Source organism: Galeopterus variegatus, unplaced genomic scaffold (assembly GCF_000696425.1).
Source record: "Galeopterus variegatus unplaced genomic scaffold, G_variegatus-3.0.2 Scaffold1819, whole genome shotgun sequence".
Taxonomy (NCBI): Eukaryota; Metazoa; Chordata; class Mammalia; order Dermoptera; family Cynocephalidae; genus Galeopterus; species Galeopterus variegatus.
This window is the reverse complement of record NW_007727930.1, coordinates 96,124-111,170: the sequence shown is the minus strand read 5'-3', so window position 1 is coordinate 111,170 and position 15,047 is coordinate 96,124. Positions and strand designations below refer to the sequence as shown.

General features: G+C 44.1%; 1 pseudogene; it reads right to left on the bottom strand.

Moving 5' to 3' along the window:
* Nucleotides 1–14,667: 14,667 nt before the first annotated feature.
* Nucleotides 14,668–15,047, bottom strand: part of LOC103595688 — a 26,783-nt pseudogene continuing 26,403 nt past the window's right edge.

The following is a 15,047-nucleotide window of genomic DNA, read 5'->3' as shown; positions in this document are numbered from 1 at the left end:
ATATTCATGTGTTTATGAGTGTACGATGAACTCTTTTAATCAGTGCATATAGTATATTTATGATATATTTATACCAATTCTTGCATAGGTTTTTCTTGTAGATAATTTGAGAACAATTTTATAGATGGTATGTCTTTGCTCTCAGTATATTTGTGGTGCTGAATCAGCTTCCAGTTATATTATTTCCAGAGGGAAATAGAGCCTGATTTGTGATGGTCTGCTTTATGAAATAGTTCTCCAGAGTTCATTTTAGCCAGTGTGGGGGTGTCTAGTGACCTTTCACCACTGACCCTCGACCTCCCCTTCTTACTCTCCCCCAGCGCTGCTGGAGGTGACCACCAGTTACCTCTGGTGTCAACTTACGAGAGAGAAATACAGCTATGTTTTACTAAGTATCTATCCTGAGGATCAGGTTAAATCCATAAAAATGGAATGTTTGCTTGATAAGAAATTTTTATTTTTCTTGCTTTCAGAAGGAGCCTCGAGCTAATGCAAAAGAGTCTTCAAACAAATCCTCTAATCCCACTTTTGAGAAAAAGCCCCTGAGTCCTCGTTTACTCATTTACTTTGAAGGGAGCTTCCCACGCGGGAAGCACCTTGCACTTGCTATGGTGGAGGCGTCCCGCAGGGCAGAACTGCCTTTGTGAGCACTGAGTGCTGGGGGGTGTGTGTGTTCATGTGGGTGTGCGCATGTGTGCAATTATTCAATGAAGTGGGGCATCCAGGGGTGTTGAGGTGTGGAGAGTTGGGAAAGAGGGGAGTTGCATAGTCTGGGGGGCTTCAGAGAGGAATAATATTGGCCTTGAATAGTCAAGCTTAGTTTGCAAGGAGAGCAGGGAGGAGGGAAAGCAGGAGGCCAGAGGGGGAGCTGGGGAGTGAGCCCCACAGAGCGGAGGGGCTCTTAGGAAAGGAGGTGAGGCCCACCGTGGAGACAGCTGAAGGTCACGAGGAAGGAGGTGGATTTCTTTCCAAACCCAGGTGAGAGGAGTCAGAGAAGGCTCTTGGATGGCAAAGGAACAGGATGAAGGTTGGGTTTCAGAAGAATGAGTCTGGCTGAGTTTGGGGGCAGGGTGGGGCTATTGCAATGATGAAGTCTCTGCCTTGCTGGTGACATGCCCAAAGGGTCCACCCCGGCCAGAACGGGGACCAGAGCTTGTGCCCCTGGGCTCGGGGCTGGGTTCTCCAGCTGTGTGACCAGGGCCATGCTACTCTGGTGGGAAGTCTGGTAGAGAAGGAGCTGCGGATAGTCACCAGGTGCTCAGAGAGCAAGTGCGTGTGTGGATAACACGTGACATTCCCTCCTTGTTTTAGGACACGGTTTCCTTCATGCGTGGCTTTTAAAGAACGAGACAAGTTTCTAGTAGGTAACCCATTCCCAGAGTCTTTCTCCTTTTGGTGAATCAAAAATATCTGTTTAGTAAACACACCTGAGGGGCTAAGTGCTGAGAACCAGATCAGGACGTGGAGGATAGCAATGGTGGGGGTGGACTGATTTATTGTTCTGCTCTGTGGTGCCAAATTTCTCACACATTTATCCTCATCCCACCCACTGGGTTGATGGCAATGACCTCGTTTTGCAGACAAAGAAATGGAGGCGTAAATAACTTGGAAATCTTGGCCCAGGGCCAAGCCAAGGCAAAATTCAGTCTCAGAATTCACATTCTCAAGGATCTTCACTTGTACACAAGGAAAAAAATACCTGGGAAAACGCTTACTCTTAAGCATCCTATTTAAATTTCTTTCTTTCAGACTTTTTTTTATCTTGGCCCAGGGCCAAGCCAAGGCAAAATTCAGTCTCAGAATTCACATTCTCAAGGATCTATCACCTGTACACAAGGAAAAAAATACCTGGGAAAACGCTTACTCTTAAGCATCCTATTTAAATTTCTTTCTTTCAGACTTTTTTTGGGGGGAAGCTGGGGGCTTTGTGGAACAGAAGTAAGGGGGAGACTGGGTCAAGAATTTTTGGCTTTGGAGAGCAAGGTTGTGTTTGCTCAGGGCTCCTGGGATAGGGCCTGCTGGAGCTCGTGGCCAGAAAAGCTAGAGAGAGAGGGCAGGATCCTAAAACCGTCAAGAGGAAAAGACACGGAGCTTCGGGAGTGGAGGTGTATACCTCCCGCACCCTGCCGTGTGCTGCTTGTATAGAAATTGGTCCATTTACTACTCGAAAGATGGCGAGAGACTCTACACTCACAGCTGGAAGATGAAGGGAAAACAGGGGCTCCCTGCACCTGCCAGAGACCCCTCTGCTTTTACGTTTCTTAAATTACAGTAACTTAACCAATTAAAGCACCTAATGAAGGAAAACTTTTCTTTCCATCACTCCAGTCCCACTGAGGGTCTGTCGGTGCTGGTTGATTAATGTTTGGATCGACGCGGCCACCGTGACATCATTGCGTGTCTTGCTTACACCACTCGTGATTTTTCTAACACATTTCAGTTTGTGAAAATTGTTGATCTATTTGACATTATGTGTAACTTCAGAATACTCCATCATATTGACTTATTATAATTTCTTTTACCATTTCCCTAATTTTTGGGGGGGAGTGGTAGTACATGCTGGGGGGGTGGTGAGTGGAGAAAATGAACTCAGTTTCTCCCACTGTGTTCTCACAGCACGTTCCTCACACCAGCTGTGTGGATTTTTCTCCCCACCAGCAAGCAAGCAAGGAGTTCTGTGGCAAACACCAGCAGGGTGTCCTCCAGTTCAATTCTGGGGCTGCCTACACAGTGGTAGCATCAGATCACCCAGGTTCAGGCACTAGCTGCAAGTCCAGACCTCTGGAACTTGCTACGATTTTAATAGTAATTACATTAAACCTGTATATCAATTTGGGCAGAATTCATAATTTTACCACGTTGAGTCTTCCAATCCATGAACACAGTATGTATCTCCATTCACTTAGATTTTCTTTGATTTCTTTCATCATTTTGTAGTTTTCAACATACACGATCTTCACATTTTGTCATATCACTTACTAAGTACGTTATTTTTTGAGAGATTGTAAATGGTATTGTATTTTAAATTTTGGTGTCCATGTATTTATTGCTGGCATAAAAAAGTACGATTCAGATTTTGCATGTTTATCTTGTATGCTGTGACCTTGCTGAATTCACTAACTGGTTCTAGGAAGGTTTTTTGTTGTTATTATTGTTTCTTTTTTTCTTTTCTCTTTTTAGATTCTTTGAGATTTCCAATGTAGACCATCATGCCATCTGCAAAGAGAGAGAGTTTTATTTCTTCTTTTTTGATCTGTATGACTTTGTATTTCCTTTTCTTGCCTACTGCTCTGGCTAGGACTTCCAGAACTATGCTGAGTAAGAGTGGAGACAGTAGACATACTGGCTTTCTTCCAGATCTTAGGGGGGAAACATTCAGGCTTTTACCATTAAGAAGGTTAGATGTAGGTTTTTGGGGGGAGATGTTCTGTATCAAACTGAGTAAGTTCCTGCCATTCCTGTTTTTTTTTTTTATATCATGAATGGGTATTGAATCTTGTCAAATGCTTTTCCTGAATCAATTGATATAATCATGTAATTTTTCTTCATTATAGTCTGTTAATATGGTGAATTACACTGACTGATTTTTGAACATTGAATCAGTCTTGCCCCTATATACATGTAGAACCATATCAGATAGTGTTAGTATTTTTGCTTCAACCATTAAACATAATTTTAAAAACTAAGAGAAGGAAGGTCTATTATATTTAACCCTCTTTTTGTTTATCATGTTCTTTCTCATTTCCAATGTTCCAAAGTATCTTTTTCTCAGTTTTCTTCTGTTTAGAGAACTTCCTTTAGTTGTGAGAAATCCATGTAATTTGAATTATTTTTCACTCATAAGTAAGTTGTTATATTTTTCTCACTGCTTTAAGGATTTTTTCTTTGTTTTTAGTTTTTAAAAATTTGACTATGATGTATCTTGGTGAGGATTTCCTTGAATTATACTGTTCTGGGTTTCCTCAAAAGGCTCATGTCTTTTGCCAAATTTGGAAACTTTTTTTTTTTTTCATTTTTTGTCTTTTTTCGTGACCGGTAACGGGATCGCAACCCTCGGTGTTGCTCCCGTACCGTGACCGGCAATGGGATCGCAACCCTCGGTGTCGCACCTGCACCGCGCTCAACCAGTGAGCGGACCAGTCTCTATATGGGATCCGAACCCTTGGTGGGAGCGCCGCTGGGCTCCCAAGCGCTGCACTCTACTGAGTGCGCCACCGGGCCGGCCCAAATTTGGAAACTTTTCAGCCATTATTTCTTCAAGTAATAATATTTATTCAACTCCATCGTTTTTTCTCTTCTTCTGGAACTCCAATGATACAAATAGTTAGACATTTTGTTTTAATTCTAGAAGTTCCTGAGGCTTTTTCATTTTTTCCCTAGTCTATTTTCTCTTTTTCTTTCCGATGGGGAAATTTCTATTGTTACATTTTCAAGTTAACTGATGCTTTCCTCTGTCCTCTGTGTTGTTGAGTTCATCCATTGAGTTTTTTATTGGGTTATTTCATTTTTCAGTTCTAACATTTCATTGTATTCTTCTTTATATCTTCTACTGCTTTGCTGAGATTTTTAATATTATTTTCATTTGTTTGAAGTGTGTTTGTAATTGCTTTTTGAAGCATTTTATGATGACCACTTTGAAATATTTGTCTGATAATTCTAACATCTCTGTCATCTCAGTCTTGCCATCTATTGATTTTCGTTTTTTATTCTATTTTAGATCTTCTTGGTTCTTGGTATGACATATGTTTTTTTCTATTGAAACCTAGACATTTTAGGTATTACGTTATGAGATTCTGGATCTTTTTGAACCATCTGTTTTAGTTGGCTTCCTCTAACACTGTGCCAGCAGAAGAAGGGGGGATGCTGTGTCAGGAGATGCCAGGTGGAAGGAAAAATCCAGTTTCCCTCTCAGCCTCTGTTGATACCTCTGTGGGGAGCTCCTCTTGATGCTGGATGGATGTAAGAATTATGGCTCCCTACAAGGCTTCCACTGACACCAGCATGGCTGGGAAGGGTGTGAGTGCCTCATTGCTGTTCCCACGTAGTCACTACTGACATTTCTTTTCTGGGGAGGAGAAGCTGGGTTTTTTTTACTACTGCATGGTGGTGGGAGTCCTGACTTTCCATCAGACACCTCTGATACCACCAGAGTGAGGAAAGGGCACTTCATTATTGCCAGGTGGGGGTGGAAGTCCAAGCTCCCAGTGTGGGCTCACTGACACCATGGGTGGGGGAGGGGCAGTGAAGAGCATCATTGCTACCTGCAAAATGTTTAACATCCTGGTCCACAGTCAGCTTTCTTTGACACCACCCATTTAGGGTTGGGTATGTGTGTATTGGGTGTGTTATTACAGCCTGATGAGGGGAGAGGTCTAGGCTCCTCACTTGAACCTTGCTGGCTTGGGTGGGGGTAGGACCATAGATTTTTCTATGTTGTTTGGCTGGAGCAGAATTGTTATTCTTTAAATGTTTTCTATCTTGCTAAGCTGCCCCTTTCCTGGTCCTTCAGCTAGAGAGAGCAGGTTTTTGTTGGAGCTTATTTGTCTGCACCCATTTATGTTTCTGGGTTGGCAGCTTCTTCAGTCCCAAGTCTGTATAATGTGAAGCAAAAAAACCCAGGGAGTTCACCCCAAGGTTCTTTGGGAACCAAAGTCCCTACACAGTTGGCCTTCTTTTCCCCACATTTTAGAGTCTTCTGTTTGTCTTACATATGACATCTAGGGTTTCAGTTGTACTTAGCAGAAGGGATAGAGAAAGTGTGTCTACTGTCTCATAGAAATGGAAGTCTCTATGCACACTGAATCACACGACAGTTTGTGTTTCTACATAGTCTTCCAAGCCTGAACTTATCTATTCCCTAAGTTTTAGTTCACCATTATGCCAATTCACTGAAATTGTTCCATACACCAAACTAATGCGTTACATAAGCTATTAAAACTTAGTTATAATATAGTTAAGTGTTCTAAAGAACCCTTTCCAACTTCAGATCCATCACGGTTGGAGTGGCTGAGATAAGCTCATTCTGCCCTGGACAAATGGGTTCTGATCCCAGATCTTACAAAAGCTGGGGCCTGTCCAATATTTATTCCTGTATGGACTTCTCTCCCAACATTTCTCTACATTTTAAACATTTTTCAAAGCACTTTCACACCCGTCTTTCCTCTCTAGCTTTGTGTGTATTTTCTTTAGCATGCCCCAGATCTTACAAAAGCTGGGGCCTGTCCAATATTTATTCCTGTATGGACTTCTCTCCCAACATTTCTCTACATTTTAAACATTTTCAAAGCACTTTCACACCCGTCTTTCCTCTCTAGCTTTGTGTGTATTTTCTTTAGCATGAAATTCCCTTTCCTGCATGGCCTCACTCCTCCCGCTTGGTAGAACACTGCATATGACTAAAAGCCTCTGTGTCTCCCATTTCCCCTTCTAGATGACATGCTCCTTGAAGGTAGAGACAACTGTGTTTTTTCATCTTTCTGTGCCCCAGGTATTGACCGGTTAGATATAGAAAGAACCAGATATATTATATGAATAAAGTAATTATTTTACTTGCCTCCCCACCTCCCGTGTTGTGAGGCAGACAGGATTTACTGCTTTCCCTCCCAGGGGGGTTCCCACATGCTCTTTCTATTTATGTGTATATTTGACTTTGGGGAAAGGTCAAGGGCAGGGCCTTAGGAGTCAGACATGTTTGGTTCTAATCCTAGTTTCATGTCTTATTAGGACCTCAAGTCCTTAACTTCTTGGAACCTCTTTTGCCTCATCTGTAAAATGGAGACAAAGCATCTGACTCTCAGGATTGTTCAGAAGGTTAAATACAATATCGTTCATTCACTTTTAAGCCTCTGCACTAAATGATTTGCCATCATTTGGGAGATTTTTGAAGGCTTTTAAGAAACCCACTCTTGATTCATTTACTTGCTCCTACCTCCACCTGCCCTCAACCTCTCCAGAGAGAAGATGCTGAGATTTGGGGCTCTTAAGTAGCCCCTGAGAGGTTTCTGAACCTCGGCAGATAAAGCCAAGTCTTTCTGTGTGTTCCCGGAGGGGAGAGATAATAGGCCCTATACACAATGTTGCTGTCAAAATGGTGTACTGGGAAATGAGTCTCCTTGTCACTCTGAGAAACAATCTCTCTCCTTGACTTTCTTTCTGAGTGTCCCCTTCCTCACTCAGGCAATCTTACCTGTGCATCAACACTTTTATACAGTGGAGCACAGGATAAAAGAGAAGGTCTGATGCCCAGCTTGGAGCTAATCAGTTGCATGTCACGGAATAATAAATGGTTTACTTTTTATTTCATTATCAGAATGCCAGTAAGATCAATTCTTTGGAACTAAAACAGACTGTCTGTGGGTTTTTAAGTTGTTTGACCTTGAGCATAGCTCTGGCTGGAATAGGCTCTGGATGTAAAAATCTATGCCCCTGTCCCCCCCACCTCCCGCACCCCTGTCACACCCCCAGGTGGATCAGTACTCCTGTGTCTACAGCTGTGGCCAGTGTCTCTGCAGCAATTGTACCTGCAGCGCTTGTACGCGGGGGAAGTCCTGCTGTTCTTGCTGCTGCTTTGGCCAGTTGAGAAATGTAAAGCCATATGCTTCATGAACAGTCAGGTGTGTATTCCGAAGCAGAGGTGGGAGGATGGATTAGTGTCCTGTGGCTGCTGTGACTGAAAACAACAGAAATGTATTCTTTCACAGTTCTGGAGGCCAAAAGTCTGAAACCCAGCAGGGCTGCACTCTCTGCGGGCTTTAGGGGAGAAGCCTCTTCCAGCCTCTGGGGGCTGTCCTGGCATTCCTGGGCTTGGGGCAGCATCACTCCAGTCTCTGCATCTGTCTTCACTTAACTTCCCACTGTGTGTCCATTCTTCTCTTGTCTGTTTAAATCTCCCTCTGCCTCGCTTGCAAGGGCACTTGTTATTGGATTTAGGACTCACCTGGATAATCCTCCTTTCAAGATCCTTAACTTAATTACATCAGCAAAAAGCCTTTTTTCAAATAATGTCACATTCACGGGTTCCAAAGATTTGATGTGGACATTCTTTTAGGAGTGCCACATTTTGGCCATCTACAGAGGAACAGGATGACTTCTAATTGGATGATTGTAGATATTTTCTCTCTAGCTCCATGCCTTGATGTCTGGAAACACGGATTGTTGTAGACTGGCATACTACATAGTTCCTGGGAAGGTATAGAAATGGCTACGTTACTAGATAAGAACTGTCATTCTGATTATTTCTTTAATTCCAATAGTGAAGTGTTGCTGATTCTAAATATACTGTAATGGGTATGATTTCTAAGACTCAGATATGCGAAAATGAAGCCCTTAATTGTTTCCCTATAATTTCTATCAAGTGTCACTTACCTGATAGTAAAAATGTAATCAAGCCACTTTTAAAAAGTCTCAAACTGCTGTGGATTGAATGTCCCCCCAAAACTCATTGAGGCTTGATTCCTGTTGTAACAGTGTAAGAGGGTGGGAAATCAGACTATGGCAATGTTGCTAGGTAGGGTCTTTAGGAGTGATTTAAAGTGATTGGATCGTGAGGAATGTGCCTTTGTGAATGGATTCACCTATTCATGGAGTAATGGGTTGTCATATGTGTGGGCTGGTGGCTTTATAAGGAGAGCACATGAGAGAGCTCTTGCCATCCTTGCCACCTGACACCCTGCATCACCACGGGACCTTGTAGAGAGTTCCCACCCAGAAGACCTCACCACATGCATCCCCTGGATGGTGGACTTCCCAGCCTCCCAAACTATAAGAAATAAATTTTGTTTCTTTATACATTACCCAATTTCAGGTATTCTGTTATAAGCGACAGAATATGAACTAATTCAAAACTCTTTAATAACTTCTGGGTCCTTTCAGATTTAAAGTAAAGGATTTCAGGCCGGCCCGGTGGCACACTGGGTTGAGTGCGGCGCTCCCACTGAGGGTTCGGATCCCATATAGAGACCGGTCCGCTCACTGGCTGAGCGCGGTGCGGGCGTGACACTGAGGGTTGCGATCCCGTTGCCGGTCGCGGTACGGGCGCGACACCGAGGGTTGCGATCCCGTTACCGGTCACAAAAAAAGACAAAAAAGGGAAAAAAATAATAATAAAGTAAAGGATTTCCCCTGCTTCCTGTCCTTCTCCTTGGGGTTGATTCTAATTTTCCCAGCTGAGGCGGACTGGACAGAACAGTGGTTACAGGTGAGCCTTCAAACCCACACGACCTGTATTGAAAACCAGCCCCTGCATGGACTAGCTGGGTCATCTTGGTGCTGCAGATTGGGTTCCTGAGAAGCAGACCAGGGGATGCAGGATGTTGGCTAAAGAGTGCCCTTGGGGTCAACACCAGAGGGAGGGGATGGGAGCAGGCATTGACAGAGGAAGATGTCCAACTGTGGTGCAGGTTTGGTGACAGCCTTGGCCACCTCTGGGGCACTCTGGAGCTAGGCTGGCCCTTCAGCATTGTGCTGGGTTGGCCTAAGGTGTCCAGATCCCCCTATGCCCCCAGCTATCAAACCCAGGATGTGGGCTGCCCTGAGAAGTGACATGGCCTCAGGCAGGGCATCTCCCTGCAGCTGGGGCAATCCCTAAAGGGGTTGACAGCTGGGGGCTTCTGCTAACAGCCCCTAGCCACTGTGGATCTGGGTGGCGCATCCCAATGCCTGCGACAGCCCCCTGCTGTGCTGCTTGGATCCACTTCCTCAGTGATGTTCTGGAGCAGCTAATCAGTACTGCCTGTGGCCCTTTCTTCCTGGGGAAATTTAGAAGAGGGAGGTTTGTCAGGTGAGCTACGACACCCAGCTCTGCAGCTGCTCTCTGGGCCACACTGATACTCACCATCTCCCTCCTCTGCTCTCCATTCCAGATCCCCTCGCCATCTGCACGCACCTTTCCTGGTCCCAGTGGCTGACCACCACAGAATATCGCCTCTGAGGGCCTGAGCCCTGGCAACTAAGTCATTCTCAGGCTGCGATTCCTGCCATTTCTTGTCCATTTTCTGCCCTGATTGGGTAAGGGAGTGTGGAGAGGCAAGAAGAGGATCCTTCCTACCCCCATTTTGTTTCAGCAGTCCTGCCTCCTGATGACCAGTGTCATTCAGCCCCACCAGGGTAGTATCTCTCCTTCTCACCTGGGGGTCCCTTGGCACAAGTTGCTGAAGTACCCAGGTGGCAGTCACAACTTAAACTCCAATGGAAATCTTGCTGTGTCAGCTGGAAGAGGTGTTTCCCTCTGGGAGCCATGCATTGCAGAGCCCAGAGTTGTGAGGACAGGAAGCATAAATTCCCCATGTGGGGCGCTGACAGTGATGGTAGGTGGGTCCACCCCTGGGTTCCTGGGCCATGAATTCTTCCTTTTGGGGGGAGCACCCCATCATCTGAAGGTATCACTGTCAAGCTTGGATGACTAATTTCCCATGAATCCCAGGGACTGTTCCCAGCCCGGTGTCATCACTGGGCTCCTCTCCATCTGATCCTTTCAGGTGGGCCTATTCCTGGCTGTGGGCAGTCCCCGCACATGCATGTTGTGATCAGTGTGTGCAGATACTTGTGGTGGGACCCTCTGCAGAGCTCCAGATTTCTCCCCTGTGACTCTGGGATCTGTCTCTCCAACTTGTGGAGTTAGCCGGCTTCCTGCCATGCAACTCTGTCCTAGAAACACCCTCCGGGCTGGGCCTGGACCATTGCAGGGATGCCTGGCTTCTTTCCTGGCTCTTGGGGATCACAGCCCTTCATATCCTGATGGCCAGTGTCTTGAAAACCATCTTCCATGTGTTTCATACAGTTTTTGATTGTTTGGGCCTGGAAGGTATCTTGGTGGAAATAGAATTCAACTGGGGTTTTCAAAACCTAAAGGCAGAAACTTTTTTTCCCTCCAGTTTCTCCATGACCCCTTTCCCTTTGGGGTAATGTCAGCCTGGAATTCCTTGACCTGAAAAGCAAAGGGTCACAGGTTGAAGTACTGGCAGGAAAATCAAAACCAGGAAATATTGCTTAACAACATCCCTCTCATTCTGCCAAAATTCTGACTCACACAATTTCTTTCACCTGAATCAAGTTTTATTATCCTAGAGGAAAAGACACAGAAGGTTCTACTGGTGTCTGAACCCTGTTTATTCTTGGTTTTATTTTTGGGGGGGAAATCACCCAACTGTGCACACGAGTCTTCAGAGGAACAAAATTGCCCAATTTCAGGAACTTTAAAAGCAGCCTAAGGAGAGTCAGCGAGGCCCCGTAGCTTTGTCCCCTTGATGTCTAAGATCTATTTCTGCTCGCTGTGATGTCGACAGGGCCTAGTTTCGCTGTGTGTCTGGGTCTGCACAGCCGAGCATCCATCTCTATAGCACATCAGCGCTTTGCCCACACGCCTCCCTGGTGCCAGGGAGAGAAAATGATGGCTCCCTGGGGCCCCCATCAATCCTGCTGTCTGTGGGCCCTCCAGGAAGGTGGAGATGAGAACTCTGGGCATTTAGACCTTTTTAGCCTCTCTGCTGTTTATATCTGCTCTGTACTGTTAGCCTGACTTACAAATAAAAGTCCCAGTGTTACTGAATCCAGTCCGGCTGCCCACCCCCTCAAGGAGGAAAGAAAAGAGATGACTCAGAAGTCACATGGTTGGTGTTATAGGAAGGCGGTGTATTCAGCTGAAGGACATGGTGGGCTATCCCATCTCAGAGACTTAGATTACTGAGGGGTTTTTAAAGAGCAGGTTGAATAATAGGATTCTATCAAACTACAAAGCATCTGCTTAGTAAAGGAAACAATCAATTGAGTGAAAAAACAATCTACAGAATGGGAGAAAATATTTGCAAACTATGCATCCGACAAGGGATTAATATCCAGAATATGCAAAGAACTCATACAATTTCACAGTAAAAAAACACAACTAATCCAGTGAAAAAATGGGCAAAGGAGCTGAATAGACATTTTTCAAAGGAAGACAAACAAATGGCCGACAGGTACATGAATAAATGCTCAGCATCACTAATCATCAGGGGAATGCAAATCAAAACCACACTGAGATATCATCTCACCCCAGTGAGACTGGTTATTATCAAAAAGACGGAGAATAACAAATGCTGGTGAGGATGCTGAGAAAGGGGAACCCTCCCACACTGTTGGTGGGACTGCAAATTGGTGCAGCTATTATGGAAAATGGTATGGAGCTTCCTCAAACAAGTACAGATAGAACTGCCATATGATCCAGCAATTCTACTGCTGGGTCTATACCCAAAGGAATGGAAATCATCATGTCAAAGGGATACCTGCTCTCCCATGTTTATTGCAGCTCTATTTATAATAGCCAAGAGTTGGAACCAACCTAAATGTCCATCGCCGGATGACTGGATAATGAAAATGTGGTATATTTACAGAATGGAATACTACTCTGCCATAAAAAGAATGAAATACTACCATTCACAGCAATGTGGATAAACAGAGAAAATTATGTTAAGTGAAATAAGCCAGACACAGAAAGAAATACCACATGTTCTCACTTATATGTGGGAGCTAAGAAAGGAAAAAAGAAAGAAGGAAGGAAAGATCACAGCAATACATTGAACTTTCAGAAAGAGAGAACAGATGTGTAATTACTAGAGGTGGGAAATGGGGAGGGGGAGGGAGGTTAGGGAGTAATTGGGTAAAGGACACAGAGTAATTATGATTTGTAATGATGAACATGCTAATGATATCGATCTGATCATCACATACTGTACACAAATACTGGCAGTCGATGCTGTACCCTGTAAATGTGTATAATCAATTATATTTCAATTAAAAAATAAATTAAAAAAATAAGGCAGTTGAGGGACTGGAACATGGGAAGTGAAAAGCAGGAGAGAAGGGGATGTGAGCTACAAGGGGTCCGTGTCTAGGAGTCAGGTGCAAGGTCCTGCCAAGGCCTTGTCTGGTTTCTGTTCTCGTCTTTGCTGTTATCTCAGGGCCCTGCAGGACTTCGATTTGCTCGAGTGGAATCAGCTTCCGTGTAAAGTCTCTGTGCAGCTTTGCAGAGCTCTGGCTGACTTGGCTGGTGTCCAAGGTCAGCTTCCAGACATTTGGCCTTGATCACTTCTCAAAACCCTGCAGTCTCAGAGAAGAACTATTAGTTTTACAAAGTGCTGATTAGCTTCTCAGCCTTGTTTTTCTGTTTAGCAAGGAAGATAAGCAAGTCAGCGGATGGGAAGAAAGAGAGGACAGAAAAACGACTGTCCTTTTAAAAATTCCACACCGTTCCTCTGCCCAGGCTCGGCTCACTCCAACACCATCGGCTTTGAATTAACAGTGTAGGCGAATGGGTCCTTTGACAAAGTGGACTTCACTGAGGTGCACTGAATATTCATTGTGGTTAATCTCCAAATGGCTAAGGGTTAAAATTCAGCATTCAATTGAAGCTGAAGCCAAAGCCAATCATCACCATCACAGAAAGAACTCACAGATGTAAGAACTGAATCTAACATTTTATTAAAAATTAAATTTTTTGCTGTTAAAGTGGAAAACATGCATTTATTATATATGGCCTCTAACATGGCCATATAAAAATTCTTGGCATCTTGGTTAAGCATGTATATATTTCCTAGAGTTACAATTTTGTATAACATAATTTAGCTTTTGAAAGTACATTTAAAAAATTCAATAAGTACTTCTTTTATGAGTAAGGCTGTACAGGATTAAGCAGTGTCTAATTTACATCTCATGTACAACAGTAAAAATTACAAATGAGTAATTCAGTATACAGTGAAATGTATTTCCATGTCAGCCTTTTATACTTTGGTTAAGTCAGCCTTTTTTTTTGAATTGGTGAAATTTTAAAGTAAGCTCACTCCAGTACCCAGTTTACTATATATATAATGTGAAGACAGCAAAATATAAAATGTAATTTGTTAGGTCAATGAGACAAACAGAATAAAAGACTCCAAGCCAACCATTATCAAGCAAGGGAGTTTACTTCAGCAAACCTGGAGGGGAAACTGAAAGTTCAGTGTTCCATCCTTGCCCTCCTACAGACTAGCAGAGGCTTTATAGGGTTTGTCTGGGAGGGGGTTGGGCAGCTCTTCTGAGCACTCAGCATTCCGCAAGGGCTTTGTGGTTTTTTTTTTTTTTTGTCTGCTTGTTTCGTACAAGATGTTTTTATCTGAATGCACCAGCCTGAGAGAAAGGGAGGGGAAGGGTGACAGGGTGAGTTGTACCAGACGTCCTTATCTGAACGCACCACCAGCCTTGAGGGAAAGGAAGGGGGCAGGGGGACAGGGTGATGGAGTAGCAGATGTTCTTATGTTAAGCTGACCGTGAGGCCTAATAGTGATAAATACTATTTATTGTGATTAACAGCTTCGCTTATTAGCTATTTTAATAGTCAAACTTTGTAGTGCAAATAATGTACTAGAAGTAGCTTTTTAAAAGCTTTTTTAATGGTATGCTTACCAAATGACAGATGCAGGTGAAAAGTCCTCAACGGTGATAACACAATGAACAGGTTTCCTGTGACTGAAGCTGAACCCTACAGAGACAGGCTGGCTGTTTAAAGCCAGATTAGCTTCTTAACACCATGGAGATCCTACTTTGAAATTGTACCAGGGCAGTCTCCAACATCACTGGGCTTGCTTTTATAATGCAAAAATTCCATTTCATCAGCTATTTTAAAATTTCAGAGACAAATTCCTTTGACCATAGTGACATTTACTCCTGTACCATCTCCTCTTTTTGATACCTCTTCACTCCCAAGGAGACTCTTACTGTATCATCCATCACAAAATCACACAGTACTTTTATCCAGCACTTGTCATGGGGGAGGCTGTCACGGCATTCAGTTGCTTTCCCCTCCCTAGTGGAAGGCTTTTTCCAGGAATGTTGGGGAAGTCATGATGTCCATGAAAGCCTGCACTGAAGGTAAGTAAATTCAGAGGATCATAATATGAGTAGGTTTCATTTCCCCTTAAGAACATGTAATATTCTGGGCTGGCCCGGTGGCGCACTGCTACAGTGCGCTGCTTGGGAGCATGGTGGCACTCCCGCCGAGGGTTCGGATCCCACATACAGACCGGTTCCCGCCCCCTGGC